Raw genomic sequence first — 19916 nt, forward strand, 5'->3', positions numbered from 1 at the left:
GCTGACTAAGCCCACAGTCAAGTCCTACAATAAGAGCTATGATACTAATATTTGTGTAAACTATTCAGTTGTTCTGTGGGTGTCACTGAGTGGACTGATACCCCATGTAATTGAACCACAAGCCATAGGTAAGGCTGTACAGATAAGTATGCCCCCAATGCAATCATGAACTCTAATACATCCACAGTGCGATGTCAACTGATTGTTAAATGTATATAACATGCCCACCTTGTTTAACATTATATTGTCCACCTATGCCATGATTCAACTGTCTGTTTGCATCACTTTCAATGAGGGACTTTTATTTTGAAGACGAACCGCAAATTCCACGATTGTGGCTAGCTTCACATAGGTCTCACAATTGTACAGTCTGCCCCCACCCGCGGAACTCCTGTCACTGCAAGATGATATGGAGGAAATGTTATGAAGACGGGTTTTATGCCAATAATCATACTTGTGCAAGAAAACTAGCATTTCACAGGCTAAAATTAGGCGTGGATTTAAAAATACACATTGAAGAGCTGTTGAATCGCCATCTCTGGAAAATGGATCCAGGATACTTATTACATCTCGCTATTTGAAATACGTCTCAATTCATCTCCTCACTGGCTTTCTTTCTACCACCAACAACATACCAGTCCGACGTCGACGACAGCTAGCGAGTATTGCTAGCCACCTAGCTAACACTGCTAGGTAAGATGTTCTTGCATTTTCAATTCTCATCTTGGTTGATCATTTCACAACCATCACAAATGTGACAACGTTAATGAGTACAGATCGACCAAATATTATGTTACTTGCCATGGTAAACAAACTTAAAGATAGACAGTCCGCTACTTACGATAGCTAGCTACTTACGATAGCGGTTAGCTAATGCACTCGTGACGTACGTATAAGTGATGGAGTTGGGTTTGCTCTGTACCTGTCATGAAGGACGCTGAATATAGATGGTGCTTAACACTGGAACAACAATTACATGCGGGTCGTTGTAGATATAATATCTAAGTCCTTATTGTAATTAAACACGGGACTCGTCAACCATTTGGAGGTAACTTTTCCGTTTCACATAATTTAAGACACCTTCACCACTGTCTTCCTTATTCCGTCAAGACAGCGTGAGGTAGTGTCATAGTTTAGCTCTATCGAGCCAGCAAATCAGTGTAGCTTGCGGAGAAGGGCGCCATTACGACCCGCAATTTGGGGCGTTCCTGCTTTAGCAGGAACCCCTCTGTATACTTCTATCGGTCCGTTTTTAAGCTGGTACACAGGCGGGTGGGTGGCGGTAATGCACCATAACATTGGATGCCAACCGCTGATAAACCCCACGGAAGAAGTGACGGGGCAACAATCCTTAGCTAGTGACGGGAAACTAAGCTTCCTGAAGCATTGAGACTTTTCACTCAATTCTGTCAAATAGGTCCATTACTCGAGTCTTTGACCAACACGCTTACTATTGGCACCTGCTGGTCAAAAGAATTTAGAGCAGCCAAATTATTGTAGATGATGTCCCACATCCTGTAGCGTGTGTGCAACGTAGCTTTTTTGTCTTCTGCCAAACCGATCAGGTGGTTGTTCAACAAAACGAAGCTTCGGATGTCATTGATCACATGCTTCTGATAAATTGATACAGACATCGGCACCCTGCTTTGAAGTACACTTGCCGATTTCGACGTGTGCCTCTGAGCTCCAGTATCAAACGTAGCATCACTAGGTAGATGGTGTCCATTGCCCCCGCCTATCGGCAGGGATGCAAACTAGTCACCTTTTGGTGAAATTCGCCGTTTAGAATCCAAAATAGGGGACATACGTGTTTGTGTAGATACGACGAGTGATGTGCGTTTGTAGCAATATTGTCTGTATCCAAAGCTCAGCCAATCGTTCACATAACAGCAGAATGCAGCACGTGACTGAAGAGAGAAGAGACAACCAATTTGCTTGCTTGTTTTTCTCCCAAAAATGAAAATACTGCCCCTAGAGTCGCAACAGGTTTTAACAAGTGGATTCAGGGATCAAGTGTAGCTGGAGCTGGGCCTGGTTGGAGTGAGGGGGGAGTATTCAATTTTTTACTGTGTAAACGTAATTTTTTTGCACACATGTAGCCTTGTGCACTTTCGATGTCTACTATACTTGCCACTATAATAGAGCAAAATAGAATGCCTGTTTGTTTCATTCTATTTCAACTTTAAGAAGTTTTTTTTCTCCAAGTGCAATATTTAGATGTGTACGGTCATAAGCATTCTATTATAAAGGCTGTCATGGCTAACTGCAATATTAGTGTAATGTTTTTTCTCAAGACTTTTGTGTCATGTGCAGTAAAGTCTAGGCAACAAATAACATTGGATTGTTTCCTTTAAATGTTTCAGCTGTGAGTTAGGTTCACATGAACCACTTTTTATTTTACACACACGGACCGAGCATGTAGAGCATATGCTTTGTTGTTTAATTAGCTAGGGATTTTTTTTTGCATGTTTCAGTGAAGAAGAAAAAAAGTGTCACCGTTTTGGGCCCTCACCAGTTTGCATCCCTGATTGGGCACAGCTTTCCGGCAGTTTTGTTAACGATGGCGAGATCAGGTGTTCGGCAGGCAGGAGCCTGGCAGGTGGGAAAGGTCGCTAGCTAGCACACCGGTAGACTGTACGTCACTCCCGCCTGTCTGGCACTGTTTTCCCGCAGTTCTGTTATCAAAGACGAGGGCAGGTGTTCAGTGAAGGATACTGAGTGCTAACAATAGTTAGGACACCAGTAGAAGGTGTTTTCGGCCCCCGCCTGTCGGGCACTGCTCTCCCGCAGTTCTGTCAACGACGGCGAAGGCAGGCTGGAGCAAAGGACACGGTCTTGAACTGTCTAGCTGCAGTTGCACGTCAGGCAAATTATGATGACATTGCAAGAATGAGAAAGAAGCTCAAGCCTATAGCTTAAATACTTTCATGAGTAATACTCAAGCAGTTTTGCTTGTACTAGTCGGTGTCTTCTTCATTTGATAAAGGCATAATATTGTGTTTTTAATGTTTTTTAATTGAACCTTTTTTAAACTATATTAGGCCTATGTCTGAATGCTGACACACTAGCCACAACATCAATATCTGTCCCTTTAGGGACCAAGAGAGAGAGAGCCACATTTGTTTATTTATTTTGAGACCATGGCCAGCCAGCTGGTGTGATGCAGTCATTTTCATGTTTTGAAACACATTCAAGGGCACCAATTTCCAGTGAATGGTGAAAAAGCAGTACTTCAGAATATTCCCAACTGTACAGCACTTTTGTGTACCTATGTTTTAATGTTTCTCGGTGTCTTTCTGCAGTTTTAGTTTGTTCTCAGCAAAACTATCAAGACGTTGTCTTGTCCAATAAAGGGGCAATCTGGCTATTTAAAAAAATGTGAGGCCACTGCAATAGGTTACATCCTTTCCATCTTGGTTGCAGTTCAGTGTTACTGGTAATAGTTGGTTTGCATGTTGTGTGAATCATACCTCCCCCCAAAGCTTACATAACCAGTCAGTGCCTCCTGCAGAGTAGACCGCTCTGACCCGATTCAGCTGTTGCCTTAACCTGTGCCATTATTTAGCCTGTGAAGATGATTCGATTTGTGGGGGTCTGCTTTCCCCCACATGGCTCAGTCATTATGGTAGCCTGCTCTCCAAGAAAGGAAGGCTTTGATTGCTTGACCCAGGTCTCACCTCTTGTCAGATGAGGCAGCTGAGAGGTTTACAGTGTATCTTGTGTTTTGCCAGTGTTGCTGTTGCATTGCTAAACTTTGACCTGGAGCTCTAGCTCTGATATCCCTACCCTAAAATGTGTATTTTCAATAACTCTATTTCAATATGTCACAATGTTAACTGGCATGCAACGCATAGTGTACACAGTGACGTACACTATGCATAGTGAAGAAGGGTTGTTGGTTTTGGTGGGGAAATTGTGTATGTTGTCAGCTCTGTATGTTGATGCTGGGGGCCTTCACGTCCAGGCCAGATATAAAATCTCTGGTGTCATTAATGTGGCATACTGAATGTGGCAGTTACAAATGTTTTTCTATATATTGGACAGAAATGACCTGCCCAGCTAGGCCCTAACTGTAAACATAAACAATACATTTTCCAATCAAAAGGACATTTCTTTATCAGTTTAGCTATGTGGCATTTCCAAACAGAATTTGCTAGTGATGGGGGGGGATTCATAGTTACATATCACAATATAATTTTGGACTCATTTATATTGATACTTTGATTCCAAGTATTGATTTATTTTTATATGCACTGAACAAAAATCTAAATGCAACATGTAAAGTGTTGGTTGTATGAGCTGAAATAAAGATCCCCTAAATGTACCATATGCACAAAAAGCTTATTTCTCTCAAATTTTATGCACAAATTTGTTGACATCCCTGTTAGTGAGCATTACTCATTTGCCAAGATAATACATCCACCTGACCGGTGCTGCATATCAAGAAGCTGATTAAACAATAGGATCATTACACAGGTTCACCTTATGCTGGGGACAATAAAAGGCCACTCTAAAATGTGTGGTTTTGTCACACAACACAATGCCACAGATGTCTTAAGTTTTGAGGGAGCGTGCAATTGGCATGCTGACTGCAGCAATGTCTACCAGAGCTGTTGCCAAAGAATGTAATGTTAATTTCTCTACCAATTAACCACTCAACATTATTTTAGATAATTTGGCAGTATGTCCAACCGGCCTCTCAACCGCAGACCACATGTAACTACGCCAGCCCAGGACCTTCACATACAGCTTCTTCACCTGCGGGGTCGTCTGAGTGGGGAGTGCTGAGGATTATTTATGTCTGTAATGAAGCCCTTTTGTGAGGGAAAACTAATTCTGATTGGCTGGGCCTGTCTCACAGGTTGGTGGGGCTATGCCCATCCATGGCTGTGACCCTGCCCAGTCATATAAAATCCATAGATTAGTGCCTAATGAATTCATTTCAATTGAATGATTTACTTATAGGAACTGTAACTATAGGAATGTTGTTCTCTCTGTGTGTGTGTGTGTGTGTGCATATATGTACACTGCCCCAAAAAATAAAGTGAACACTAAAATAACACATCCTAGATCTGAATGAATGAAATATTCTTTTTAAATACTTTTTTCTTTACATAGTTGAATGTGCTGACAACAAAATCACACAAATTATCAATGGAAGTCAAATTTATCAACACATGGAGGTCTGGATTTGGAGTCACACTCAAAATTAAAGTGGAAAACCGCACTACAGGCTGATCCAACTTTGATGTAATGTCCTTAAAACAAGTTCAAATGAGGCTCAGTATTGTGTGTGGCCTCCACGTGCCTGTATGACCTCCCTACAATGCCTGGGCATGCTCCTGATGAGGTGGCGGATGGTCTCCTGAGGGATCTCCTCCCAGACCTGGACTAAAGCATCCCCCAACTCCTGGACAGTCTGTGGTGCAACGTGGCGTTGGTGGATGGAGCGGGACATGATGTCCCAGATGTGCTCAATTGGATTCAGGTCTGGGGAACGGGCGGGCCAGTCCATAGCATCAATGCCTTCCTCTTGCAGGAACTGCTGACACACTCCAGTCACATGAGGTCTTGCATTAGGAGGAACCCAGGGCCTAATGATAGTCAGGCTACCTCTGGCGAGCACATGGAGGGCTGTGCGGCCCCCCAAAGAAATGCCACCCCACACCATGACTGACCCACCGCCAAACCGGTCATGCTGGAGGATGTTGCAGGCAGCAGAACGTTCTCCACGGCGTCTCCAGACTCTGTCACGTCTGTCACATGTGCTCAGTGTGAACCTGCCTTCATCTCTGAAGAGCACAGGGCGCCAGTGGTGAATTTGCCAATCTTGGTGTTCTCTGGCAAATGCCAAACGTCCTGCACGGTGTTGGGCTGTAAGCACAACCCCCACCTGTGGACGTCGGGTCCTCATACCCCCCTCATTGAGTCTGTTTCTGACCGTTTGAGCAGACACATGCACATATGTGGCCTGCTGGAGGTCATTTTGCAGGGCTCTGGCAGTGCTCCTCCTGCTCCTCCTTGCACAAAGGCGGAGGTAGTGGTCCTGCTGCTGGGTTGTTGCCCTCCTACGGCCTCCTCCACGTCTCCTGATGTACTGGCCTGTCTCCTGGTAGCGCCTCCATGCTCTGGACACTACGCTGACAGACACAGCAAACCTTCTTGCCACATCTCGCATTGATGTGCCATCCTGGATGAGCTGCACTACCTGAGCCACTTGTGTGGGTTTTAGACTCCGTCTCATGCTACCACTAGAGTGAAAGCACCGCCAGCATTCAAAAGTGACCAAAACATCAGCCAGGAAGCATAGGAACTGAGAAGTGGTCTGTGGTCCCCACCTGCAGAACCACTCCTTTAATGGGGGTGTCTTGCTAAATGCCTATAATTTCCACCTGTTCCTCTATTCCATTTGCACAACAGCATGTGAAATTTATTGTCAATCAGTGTTGCTTCCTAAGTGGACAGTTTGATTTCACAGAAGTGTGATTGACTTGGAGTTACATTGTGTTGTTTAAGTGTTCCCTTTATTTTTTTGAGCAGTGTATATATTTTTTTGCTAGGGAGCGTTAGTTAGCGCTAGTCAGTTGTACCTGCTCCAGAACTATTTTTCATCTTATAGCTTGTTATTCATCTTATTTTTAAATGGTTAGCCAACATGTTTTCAGCACTTTTGTTTCCGTGACTGATTAAAATGTTGTCATGCTCTCTCTCTCTCTGCAGCAGACATGCACTACATGACCGAAAGAATGTGGCCACTTGCCCGTCAAACATCTAATTCCAAAGGCATGAGCATTGATATGGAGTTGGTCCCCACTTTGCTGCTATAACAGCCTCCACTCTTCTGGGAAGGCTTTCCAGTAAATGTTGAGCAGTAGTGAGGTCGGGCACTGATGTTGGACGATTAGGCCTGGCGGCGCAGTCGGTGTTCCAATTCCTCCCAGAGGTGTTCGATGTGATTGAGGTCAGGGCTCTGTGCAGGCCAGTCAAGTTCTTCCACAACGATCTCGACAAACCAATTCTGTATGGACCTCGCTTTGTGCAATGTCATGCTGAAACAGGAAAGGGCTTCCCCAAACTGTTGCCACAAAGTTGGAAGCACAGAATTGTCTAGAATGTCATTGTATGCTATAGCATTAAGATTTTCCTTCACTGGAACTAAGGGACCTTAGCATAAACCATTTAAAAAAACACCCCAGACTATTATTCTTCCTTCACCAAACTTTACAGATGGTACGATGCGTTCCCCTGTCATCTGCCAAACCCACTTGAAGATACTGACACAGTTCTTGAAGTTTTCCATATTGACTGACCTTATCTTAAAGTAATGATGGACTGTTGTTTCTCTTTGCTTAGTTGAGCTGTTCTTGCCATAATATGGACTTTGTCTTTTACCAAATAGGGCTATATTTTGTATACCCCCTACCTTGTCACAACACAATTGATTGGCTCAAATGCATTAAGAAGGAAAGAAATTCCACAAATTAACTTTTAACAAGGCACACCTTGAAATACATTCCATGTGACTACCTCCTTGAAGCTGGTTGAGAGAATGCCAAGAGTGTGCAAAGCTGTCATCAGGGCTATTTGAAGAATCTCAAATATAAAAATATATTTTGATTTAACACTTCTTTGTTGTTGTTGCTTACTACATGATTCCATGTGTTATTTTATAGTTTTGATGTCTTCACTATTATTCTTGAATGTAGAAAAGGGTCAAAATAAATCCAACATTACCCATGATGGAGAACGGTTGATTGTCAAGGGCAATGAATTCTATTATCTTGGCTTTAATGGATTTTGCCTTTTGAGTTGTCTCGCTGAAATTTTGTTACTCTTTCAAATGACTGCTCGACTTGTTGACTGCTTGATCCACACAGCAGACATTGTGGGCTAGTTTAGAATGCGGTGTTGCACGTATAGCTCAACATTTTACCTGGCGTCATTACGTCATGTACCTACGTTATATAGGTATCCACGTCAGCTTTGACATTGGTTTTGCACATCGGTGTTAAACTAGACATCGTCTGATACTGATGTTGGCATCTTTAGCTAATATCGTCCGATTTCGATATGTTCACCGATATATCGTGCATCCCTAGTTGAATCCAGTTGGAGGAAGGCAGCCTAATGGTAGCTTGTTTCTTGTACAGGTTTGAATGATTTTGTAAATGTTGTCTAGGCCCCCGAGTCATTGAAATTCAGCGTCTGAGTTTCAGTCTTTTGCAGTCTGTTGTGTGCTACAGGCTGTTTCAGCCATAGCCACTCCAAATGGCAAACTGTTAGCAAATGAATGGCACGAACAGCCTGTATTTCATGTCTCCATCTCTGGGCACACACACTATCCAGACGGTGTGGTGCTTTTACTTCATTCTCCGTGGCTATTTATTTTTTGCTGAGCACTTAGGCCTAGTAGGCTGATATTTGAGGATGCCTTTACTAGAGGTCGACCGATTTAATTGGAATGGCCAATCTTGCAACCTTACAGTTAACTAGTCCAACGCTTCAACCACCTGTTTACATTGCACTCCACGAGGAGACTGCCTGTTACTCGAATGCAGTAGAAGCCAAGGTAAGTTGCTAGCTAGCATTAAACTTATCTTGTAAAAAAACAATCAATCATTGACAGTCATTGCTCCAATGTGTTCTTAACCATAGGCATTGATGTTTTTCTTAAAATCAATACACAGGTATATATTTTTAAACCTGCATATTTAGCTAAAATAAATCCAGGTTAGCAGGCAATATTAGCCAGTTGAAATTGTGTCATTTCTCGTTCATTGCACGCAGAGTCAGGGTATATGCAACAGTTTGGACCGCCTGGCTCTTTGCGCACAAATTTTCCAGAATTTTACGTAATTATGACATAACATTGAAGGTTGTGCAATGTAACAGGAATATTTAGACTCATGGATGCCATCCGTTATATAAAATACAGAACGGAATAAACGTTTTGTTTTCGAGGTGATAGTTTCCGGATTAGTCAAAGGTATAGGGTTTAGAGAGAAATAGTCGACGCGTTATAATTCCTGTAATAACTTGCGGCTGAACTTGAAAGGGGTTCCTTCGTTATTTTACCGTTCATGTCTTCCATAGAGAATGTCTTGATCTGCTTCAAATAAGGTCTGTGTTTCGTGCAGGCCTAAATTGCCTCGGCGTTTGATACCCGTGTAAATCTCACTAGGATAAGGTAACGCTTGTCAACATATTTTTTATAAATCCACTCTACAATAAAAAAAAATAATCTTAGCTTATATTTAGCTAATATTGATCAGAATGACCTTGTCCTATGGATATCTACACAGTTATAAAATTGGCAAGGTGGTGTAAGCCTACATGAAACGCAGACCTTATTTTAAGTGAATCTAAAAATATCCTATGGAATAAATGAATGAAGGAACCGCTTTTCAGATTTAGCTAGAAGGTGTCAAGGGAATTATGACTCGCACTTTAGTAGTCAATTCTTACCATGCCCATTATTAAAATAGCATTTCCTGCATATAGATATTACAGTTTTTGTTTTCAACATTCATCACAGGTAACTTAAACTCAAACAGTTGAGAGTATTTGTCTCCTAAACAGACTCCTCAGTAACATTGTCACTTCAGAGCTGTGTGTGTGTTTTACAGATGGCAGAGAAAAGCAGAGCACCAGTGTGGGACTATTACATGGAATTGGCACCAGGGAAAGCAAGGTGTCTTATTTGTGATAAAGATGTAAGCATGGGGTCAGCAACGGCTAAATCAAAAAATATCACCAACCTGTGGAATCACCTTAAGAACACCCATCCAAAAGCCCATAACATGTATTATATTAAGTTAAAATAAGTGTTCATTGTTCTTTCAGTATTGTTGCAATTGTCATTCTTACAAAAATATGTGTGTGTGTATACATTTTTCAAAATTATTTTTTATATATCGGACGATTAATCGGTATCGGCTTTTTTTGTCCTCCAATAATCGGTATCGGTATTGGCGTTGAAAAATCATAATCGGTCGACCTCTAGCCTTTACCCATCAGATCAAACACAACTACTTTAACATATAGGCTACTTGTAAGCTGATCTGGGTGTGGAGTGTTTGTCTTTCTGGGTGTAGTTTCAAAGGCACCACTTGCAAATGTATCTAGTTTCTAGTGCAGAATGCACTGAGTAGTCCAGATGTAGGCACTGGACCACTTTGTTAAATGATCACGTTGTCTGGCTCTAGATGTAGCCTAAGCCCAGTTTGAATTATAGATGCTAGGTGGAGCTGACATTTTATCACCATTTAAGAAGGCTACTGGGAACAAGATATAAAGCGTGCACAGTTTCTACATGGCCACATAGATTTGTTATTTGCTGACACTTCACTGCTGAGGTCCCTAGTGCATTAGCTCCCACGCATTTGTCAGTTAATTATGCTACTCCTAGAAGGAAGGTAAACAAACCAGTGAAGGCGGCTCAGGCAGTATTTGCTCTGTTATTGATAGGAGAAAAAAAAGCTAGGCCTACGTACATGCAGTGGCATCTTAAATGAAGATTCTAGACCGTTATATGCCTAGTTGCTTTGTTGACAATTCAGTGTGGGCCGTTTTTGACTGAGAATAACCTTCCATGGACATTTGTTTGTACCAGCCTTTGATGTCTGCATAATATTGTACGGGTATGACCGGAAATTGAGCACGCAATTAAGCTTTATCAATATCCCAGGCCTGTGGGTAGGTAATTAGGCTTTATTGTGAAAGGAGCATCTTAAGAAATGAGCCGCGGGCGTCCTTTGAGGAAATTGAATGAACTAGAGCTGCTTTAATCAAACATTAGGCTACCTTTCAGTGAATGGCCAGTTATGCCTATTTTAGATCACAGCCTCACTTTTTATGAACCAATTCACATTATTCTTTGAGTCTACTTGAGGTACTTGTCCTCTTCCGTTCTTTGCTAAGTTTGTTTGCCTGTCAGGTTTTTTTGTTGATGCTTGCCATTTGGTCAGGCCTTGTCCAGAGCCATATATAGGCTACATTCTTCCTGGTTTTTGCTTTGTAGCTGTCATGGTAAATGTACTAATTTGACCTCATCATATTTTGTAAAACGGCCCATTAGCCTAGATAATAAAACCTTTGGTGCCACTGATAACATGGTGCCCTGCTCACTAACGTTCTCTGATTTTAAGAATAGCCGGCACACAGCTGAGCAAGAAGAAAGCAGGGTTGGGTTGCTATGACGACTATGCTGAATGTTATTACCTCAGGCCGATAGGGCTGTAGGCGGAATAAAAAATGATTGACTGGGAAGCAAGTAGGTCACATGACCAGTTGAGCAAGGACGTTAGATTTTTCTCTCAGATCCGCCTTGTTTTTCACACACTCAGTAGGCTAATATTTCTTCAATGAATTATGCCTAAAGCCTAGTTTATACCCTATGTACAGACGCATTGAAGAACTACAAGTAGCTATACACAATGGTGTTGCGTAGGAAACCTACACAGACATGTGCAGTCCCACAATTCATAATTTGACACAAGAATGCAGGCTCTCCATTTTGCGTACTGTTTTTGTGTTGCGTACGTCATTTATAAACCAGCCTTAATTGTTTTAGATGGGAAAGGTATGGCAAGCCTAAATAAGTTCAGGAGTAAAAATGTCCTTTCAAAGTCAGTCACAGACTCACTGTGAGTGCAATAATAGCTTTAAACATGATTTTTGAATGACTACCTCATCTCTGTACCCCACACATATAATTATCCGTAAGTCCCCTCAGTTGAGCAGTGAATTTCAAACCCAGAGTCAATCGCAAAGACCAGGAAGGTTTTCCAATGACCCGCAAAGAAGGGCTCCTATTGGTAGATGGGTAAAAAAAAAATCTATGAATATCACTTTGAGCATGGGGAAGCTATTAATTACATTTTGGATGGTGTATCAATACACGGAGTCACTACAAAGATACAGGTGTCCTTCCTAACTCATTTGCCGGAGAAGAAGGAAACCATTCTGGGATGTCACCATGAAGCCATTGGTGTCTTTTTTAAAACACTTACGGCGTTTAATGGCTGTGATAGGAAAACACTGAGGATGGATCAACAACACTGTAGTTATTCCACAAATACTAACTTAAATGACAGAGTGAAAAGAAGGAAGCCTGTACAGAATAAACTATTTCCAAAATATGCATCCTGGTTGCAATCAAGCAGGCACTAAAGTAAAACTGAAAAAAATATGTCAAAGAAATTCAATACCAAGCATTATGTTTGGGGAAAACACAACCCATCACCTCTCTTTATATTTTCAAGCATGGCAGTGGATGCATCATGTAATGGACATGCTTGTCATCGGCAAGGACTAGGTTTTTTTTAAGGATAAAAAGACACGGAATAGAGCCAAACACAGGCAAAATCCTAGAGGGAAAACCTGGTTTAGTCTGCTTTCCAACAGACACTGGAAGATTAATTCATCTTTTCAGCAGGGCAATAACCATTTATTTGTAAAAATATTTTACTATGTAGCTAATATTGTTTTAATTAGAACAATTTTGATAAAGGGGGTGGATTACACCAAGATGGGTGCCCTAGTTTTTTGTTGTTGTCATGCGGAGGTCCGTGCTCTCTGATTGGCTCAAAGTGAAGTTGTCGGCCACCGAGTGGCAGTGAATTCTACATGTAGAAATGTCTGGTTTGTCAGTACCAGCCCGTTACGCAACATGCAGTGTCTTTTGTTGTTGTTCTAGCAAGAGAAGGAACGGCCTCTTACTGTACTCTGTAGGCCTACCTATCGGCAGTCCGTTTTCTCTGTGCACCTGACCTCCTTTGTTATTCAGTCTTTTTTAACAGAAGATATTTGAAATACTTTGCATCTTCAGTTGAGCTACGAGTTCACCTTCTGGTGAGGCGAGAAAAGTAATTGGGGAATTTTAATGTAGGCTTTCTAAAACATTACAGGGAAACCACTAGAGCTGGGAATTGCCAGGGACCTCGCGATACGATATTATCATGATACTTAGGTGCTGATACTATATGTATTGCGATTCTTGTGATTTTGACAATTCTGTATGTATTGTGATTGTTCCAAACATATTGCTCACCATATGTCTGCTGCAGAGGGACGAGCGAGCCATGAGAAAACATGTTTTGATTAGTCATGGTGGAAATGAGGGTTGAAAACAAATTGTGCTCCCTATTTTTAAAAAGGAATATGGAGAACAAGCTATGACGGACAAGTACTGGAGTTGAATATAACATAATATAGAGCTGTGGTAAGTGTCCACTTTGAGAGCGCACACTACTAGATGGGGTTGGGGTTGTCTGTCAATTAGGCTATAGTTTACCTTTGTTTGTAGTGTCTCCTGACTCTCCAGTTACTCCTCTGATGGGTGCTGTAGCACTGGTTTTAGACTACAATCCTCGATTCCACATGTCAGACACACACCTCCCATTAAGTTGATTCAGTCTATTTTAGTATGTTAAAATCTGTCCTGTAGCCTAAACTGTACTTGGAGACATGTTTATGTCTTGTGGTATTTACTATCCAAATGGCCCATTACTGGTAACTTACTATGTCATCCCAGCTATCAATCTCCAATCTCTGTCCACAGGTTGATTTGTGAGCTATTTTGCCTCTTAGCAAAAATTGCTTCACGAGCAGAAGGGTCTGCACTAATCACTGAATCATGCCTTCATTTCCACCTCATTGCCAACGAGGTAGATTGATAGTTTTTCTGGTTCGAGAGCTGCGAGAGACTTGCAGCCCGAGCGATTCTCCACAAGCAGGATCTAATCAGAGTATTTCATTATATTATAGTAGTATTCGTCTTATCGGAATGTGCTGTTTTGGAAGAGGAGTACTAGGTGTTTGAATGTGACACAATGTGATCTATAGCCGATGATACAAAACAAACTCACTGGTCCATTTCCTGATTTATGTTGAATTGCAACGTGTGTTTTGAATTCCTACGTCCTAGTCATGGGTTGGTGAAGTTGTTAAGGTGGATGTGGATAATGCTTATTTCCACATTTCATATCCTCTGTCCTTTGGGCTACATCTCCATAAATCCTTAGTTGGATTACTTCTCATGCTCTCAAACAATTGAGGCATGTACTCTAAATATGCAGTATTTGACACAGCTACTCATTCAAGGGTTTTTCTTTATTTGTAACATTTTCTACATTGTAGAATAATAGTGAAGACATCAAAACTATGAAATGACACATGGAATCATGTAGTGACCAAAAAAGTGTTGTACAAATATATTCTATATTTGAGATGATTTAAAGTAGCTACCCTTTACCTTGATGACAGCTTTGCACACTCTTGACGTTCTCTCAACCAGCTTCACGAAGTAGTCACCTGGATTAACTGGTGTGCCTTCTTAAAAGTTAATTTGTGGAATTGATTTCCTTCTTAATGCGTTTGAGCCAATCAGTTGTGTTGTGACAAGGTAGGGGTGGTATACAGAAGATGGCCATATTTGGTAAAAGACCAAGTCCTTATTATGGCAAGAACAGCTGAAATCCGTAAAGAGAAAAGACAATCCATCATTACATTAAGACATGAAGGTCAGTCAATACGGAACATTTCAAGAACTTTGAGCGTTTCTTTAAGTGCAGTCGCAAAAACCATCAAGCGCTATGATGAAACTGGCTCTCATGAGGACCGCCACAGGAATGGAAGACCCAGAGTTACCTCTGCTGCAGAGGATAAGTTAATTCAAGTTACCAGCCTCCGAAATTGCAGCCCAAATAAATGCTTCACGGAGTTCAAGTAACAGACACATCTAAACATCAGCTGTTCAGAGGAGACTGTGAGTCAAGCCTTCATGGTTGAATTGCTACAAAGAAACCACTACTAAAGGACACTGGTAAGAAGTAGAGACTTGCTTGGGCCAAGAAACACAAGCAATGAACATTAGAATGGTGGAAATTTTGTTATTTTGGTCTGGAGTCCAAATTGGAGATTTTTGGTTCCAGCTGCTGTGTCTTTGTGATACGCGGTGTGGGTGAATGGATGATCTCCGCATGTGTATTTCCCACCGCAAAGCGTGGGGGTGTTATGGTGTGGGGGTGCTTTGTTGGTGACACTGTCTGATTTATTTATAATTCAAGGCACACTTAACCAGCATGGCTATCAAAGCATTCTGCAGCGATACACCATCCCATCTGGTTTTGCCTTAGTCCCACTATCATTTGTTTTTCAACAAGACAATGACCCAACACACCTCAAGGCTGTGTAAGGTCTGTTTTACCAAGGAGAGTGGATTGCTGCTTCAGATGACCTGGCCTCCATAATCCCCCATTCTCAACCAAATTGAGATGGTTTGGGATGAGTTGGACCACAGAGTGAAGGATAAGCAGCCAACAAATGCTCAGCATATGTGGGAACTCCTTCAGGACTGTTGTAAAAGCATTCCAGGTGAAGCTGGTTGAGAGAATGCCAAGTGTGTGCAAAGCTGTAATCAAGGCAAAGTGTGGCTACTTTGAAGAATCTCAAATATAAAATATATTTTAAGACTTCTTTGTTGTTGTTGCTTACTACATGATTCCAAATGTGTTATTTTATAGTTTTGATGTCTTCACTATTATTCTTCAATGTAGAAAAGGGTAAAAATAAAGAAAAACCCTTGAATGATAGGCGTTCCAAAACTTTTGACTGTTCGTGTACATAAATATATGTTTGACTCTTCTTTTTTTTTCATAAATCTTGGTCGACCAAACATTTTCCAGTCGACTAAATAGTTTCAGCCCTAATGCTAGTAGAACGCTGATTGGCTAGCTCAATGAGCAAATAGCAAGAATTTTAAACGGTCTGTTGGAGATGCAAGTTTGTGGTGTTTTTTGTGTTTTTTTAAGTGTTTTTATCTCCAATTCATTTTTTGCCCACATACAAGTATAGGATGAGTCAACATTATTATTAGTTAAAGAGCTTCTCTGGTACTTTCGTATACTTTTTAGCCAGTAGTTATGAAAGAAGTGTTCAGCAACTTCGCACATCCATTGAAGAGGAGCGGGACCAACATGCATATCTGCATTCCCAGTCATTTGAAATCCATAGATTAGGGCTCATTTATTTCAATTGAACTGTAATCCTTTAAATTGTTGCATGTTGCGTACATTTTTCCCCACTATATTTACATCAATGGATATAGATTTCAGCTGTCTCATATGTACAGAAAATATTTATACCCCTTGTTTTATTCTATATTTTGTTGAGTTACAGCCTGAATTCAGAATTGATTAAATCAATTTCTGTCTTGCCCATCTACACACATATCTACACCCATATGAGAAAGTGAAAACATATTTTTTTAGGAATGTTTGCAAATGTATTTAAAAAATGAAATACCTAAATATCTAATTTACGTAAAAATTCACAACGTAAGTCGATACATAGAATCACCTTTTGGCAGCGATTACAGCTGTGAGTCTTTCTGGGTAAGTCTATAAGGGCTTTGCACACCTGGATTGTACAATATTTGCACATTCATTATTTTTTTCCATTCTTCAAGCTCTGTCAAGTTGGTTGTTGACCATTGCTAGACAACCTTTTTCAAGTCTTGCCATAGATTTTCAAGCCAATTTAAGTCAAAACTGTAACTAGGCCACTCGGGAACATTCAATGTCATCTTGGTAAGCAACCAGGGTGTATATTTGGCCTTGTCTTTTAGGTTATTGTCCTGCTGAATGGTGAATTTGTCTCCCAGTGTCTGTTGGAAAGCAGACTGAACCAGGTTTTCCTCTAGGATTTTGCCTGTGTTTAGCTATTCTGTTTCTTTTAATCCTAAAAATGTACTAGTCCTTGTCGATGACACAACCTGATGCAGCCACCACCTTGGTTGAAAATATGAAGAGTAGTACTCAGTGATGTGCTGGATTTGTCCCAAACCTAACACTTTGTATTGAGGACATTATTAAATTTATTAATTTTTTTCATTTTTGGAAGATTTACTTTAGTCCCTTGCAAATAGTATGCATGTTTTGGAATATTTGTATTATGTACAGGCTTCCTTCTTTTCACTCTGTTAGTATTGTGGAGTAACGACAATGTTGTTGATCTACCCTCAGATTTTTCTTATCACAGCCAATATAGTCTGTAACTGTTTTAAAGTCACCATTGGCCTCATGGTGAAATCCCTGAGCGGTTTCCTTCCTTTCCGGCAAATGAGTAAGGAAGGACGCCTGTATCTTTGTAGTTACAAGATGTACTGATACACCATCCACAGCGTAATTAATAGCTTCACAATGCTCAAAGGGATATTCAATGTCTGCTTTTTATTTTACTCATCTAGCAGTAGGTGCCCTTTGCGATGCATTGGAAAACATCCCTGGTCTTTGTGGTTGAATCTGTGTTTGAAATTCACTGCTCAACTGAGGGACAGATAGGTGTGGGGTACAGATAGGTGTGGGGCACAGAGATGAGGTAGTCATTCAAAAATCATGTTTAAAGCTATTATTGCACTCACAGTGAGTCTGACTTTTTAAGCACGTTTTTACTCAATTTATTTAGGCTTGCCATAACAAAGGGGTTGAATACTTGTTTAATTTGTAAAAAATCTCTTAACATAATTCCGCTTTGACTTTATGAGGTATTCTGTGTAGGCCAGTGACAATCTCAATTTAATCCATTTCAAATTCAGGCTGTAACACAACAAAATGTGGAAAAAGTCAAGGGGTGTGAAGACTTTCTGAAGGCACTGTATATAAATGAAGGCATGGCACATTGCACAAGCTTTGCGGTTTTAAAATGGCTGTGGCTGTGAATCTGCGCATGTTTAGAGCGCCACCATTAGGTAAAAGATCAACAACAACCACTTTTTTTTGTCCTTTTAAACAGTAATTGGCTTCTAAATCGCTTGTCTCTTAATTAAAACACAAACCAAACCATTTTTACATCTTAGTTTTGGGCTTTGTAGTAATCCTATTGTTTCTGACACCTTTATCAGAATCTCAGTTCTTCCCTTTCTAAATGTACTAGGCAGGTGTTTATAATTTCTACAGTTTTGAAACTGAAATGTACTTTGAGGTTAGTATAGAATATTGGGGCTCTTGCTTTGTTTCTAGAGCAAGGCTAATCTCTGCAGGATTGATTGCTCCCGCCCAGTTGACTGAGTGTCTCATGCTGATGCCTCATCCACTTCTGAAGGGTCTTTCCAGATTCGCTGGCTGTGTGCTCCTGAGCTTATTATCCACCAGTGGTACCTTTTGGGGTAACTAAAGAACACACACACACACACACACACAGCAGTGTAGGTCTGTCATACGAGGATATAACACAGCCACAGAATCTAGCCTTTTATTGGTTAGTTTGCCTCGAACAGTCACCATGGTTAATTCTTTAAAATATATATATGCGTGTGTGTGTGTGTGTGTGTATTATGTATGTACAGTTGAAGTCAAGATGTTTACATACACCTTAGCCATGTACATTCCGACTCAGTTTTTCACAATTCCTGACATTTAATCCTAGTAAATATTCCCTATTTTAGGTCAGTTAGGATCACCACTTTATTTTAAGAATGTGAAATGTCAGAATAATAGTAGAGTGATTTATTTCAGCTTTTATTTCATTCATCACATTCCCAGTGGGTCAGAAGTTTACATACACTCATAGTATTTGGTACATTGTTTAACTTGGGTCAAACATTTCGGGTAGCCTTCCACAAGCTTCTCACAATAAGTTTGGTGAATTTTGGCCCATTCCAAAATGGTGTAACTGAGTCAGAATTGTATGTCTTCTTGCTTGCACATGCTTTTTCAGTTCTGCCCACAAATTTTCTATAGGATTGAGGTCAGGGCTTTGTGATGGCCACATTTTGTCACAACTTTGGAAGTATTCTTGGGGTCATTGTCCATTTGGAAGACCCATTTGCGACCAAGCTTTAACTTCCTGACTGATTGTACATTGTTGTTTAAGTGTTCCCTTTATTTTTTTGAGCAGTGTATATATACATCACACATATAATATAATCTTTGAGAATTATTGTACATACTCTATCTGGTTTTAGTAATGTAAGTTTACACTGAAAGCACTTTTCAATCTCGTCAATTATCATTATTATTAACATTTAGGCCCAATGATTTAAATGGTAGAATAAATAAAGTATTTATTTTGTTGTTGTTGAATTTGACCCCTTTTTCTTCCCAATTTCGTGGTATCCAATTGTTAGTAGCTACTATCTTGTCTCATCGCTACAACTCCCGTACGGGCTCGGGAGAGACGAAGGTCGAGAATCATGCGTACTCCGAAACACAACCCAACCAAGCCGCACTGCTTCTTAACACAGCGCACATCCAACCCGGAAGCCAGCCGCACCAATGTGTCGGAGGAATCACCGTGCACCTGGCGACCTGGTTAGCGTGTACTGCGCCCGGCCCGCCACAGAAGTGGCTAGTGCGCGATGAGATAAGGATATCCCTACCGGCCAAATCCTTCCTAACCTGGATGACGCTAGGCCAATTGTGCGTCGCCCCATGGACCTCCCGGTCATGGCCGGCTGCGACAGAGCTTGGGCTCGAACCCAGAGTCTCAGTGCACTGCGATGCAGTGCCCTAGACCACCACTCCACCCGGGAGGCGTGTATTGATTTTAAGAAAGGCATGGATGTTTATGGTTAGGTACACGTTGGAGCAACGACAGTCCTTTTTCGCGAATGCGCACCGCATCGATTATATGCAGCGCAGGACACGCTAGATAAACTAGTAATATCATCAACCATGTGTAGTTAACTAGTGATTATGATTTATTTATTGATTGATTGTTTTTTATATGGTAAGTTTAATGCTAGCTAGCAACTTACCTTGGCTTCTTACTGCATTCGTGTAACAGGCAGGCTCCTCGTAGAGTGCAATGTAAAGCAGGTGGTTAGAGCGTTGGACTAGGTAACCGTAAGGTTGCAAGATTGAATCTCTGAGCTGACAAGGTAAAAATCTGTTGTTCTGCCCCTGAACAAGGCAGTT

General features: G+C 41.1%; 1 protein-coding gene across 29 annotated transcripts in view; it reads left to right on the forward strand.

Moving 5' to 3' along the window:
• Positions 1 to 365: 365 nt before the first annotated feature.
• The window catches only part of LOC109895542 (MAP kinase-activating death domain protein), a 74831-nt gene continuing 55280 nt past the window's right edge, over positions 366 to 19916 (forward strand). For 23 of the 29 annotated variants that reach the window (XM_031830625.1, XM_031830630.1, XM_031830640.1 and 20 more), the window contains exon 1: positions 366 to 693. The gene's annotated coding sequence lies outside the window, so the exon portion shown is untranslated. The remainder of the gene's footprint in view (positions 694 to 19916) is intronic. The other 6 variants (XM_031830646.1, XM_031830647.1, XM_031830634.1 and 3 more) reach the window with 4 other exon arrangements.

Source organism: Oncorhynchus kisutch, linkage group LG8 (assembly GCF_002021735.2).
Source record: "Oncorhynchus kisutch isolate 150728-3 linkage group LG8, Okis_V2, whole genome shotgun sequence".
Classification (NCBI taxonomy): Eukaryota; Metazoa; Chordata; class Actinopteri; order Salmoniformes; family Salmonidae; genus Oncorhynchus; species Oncorhynchus kisutch.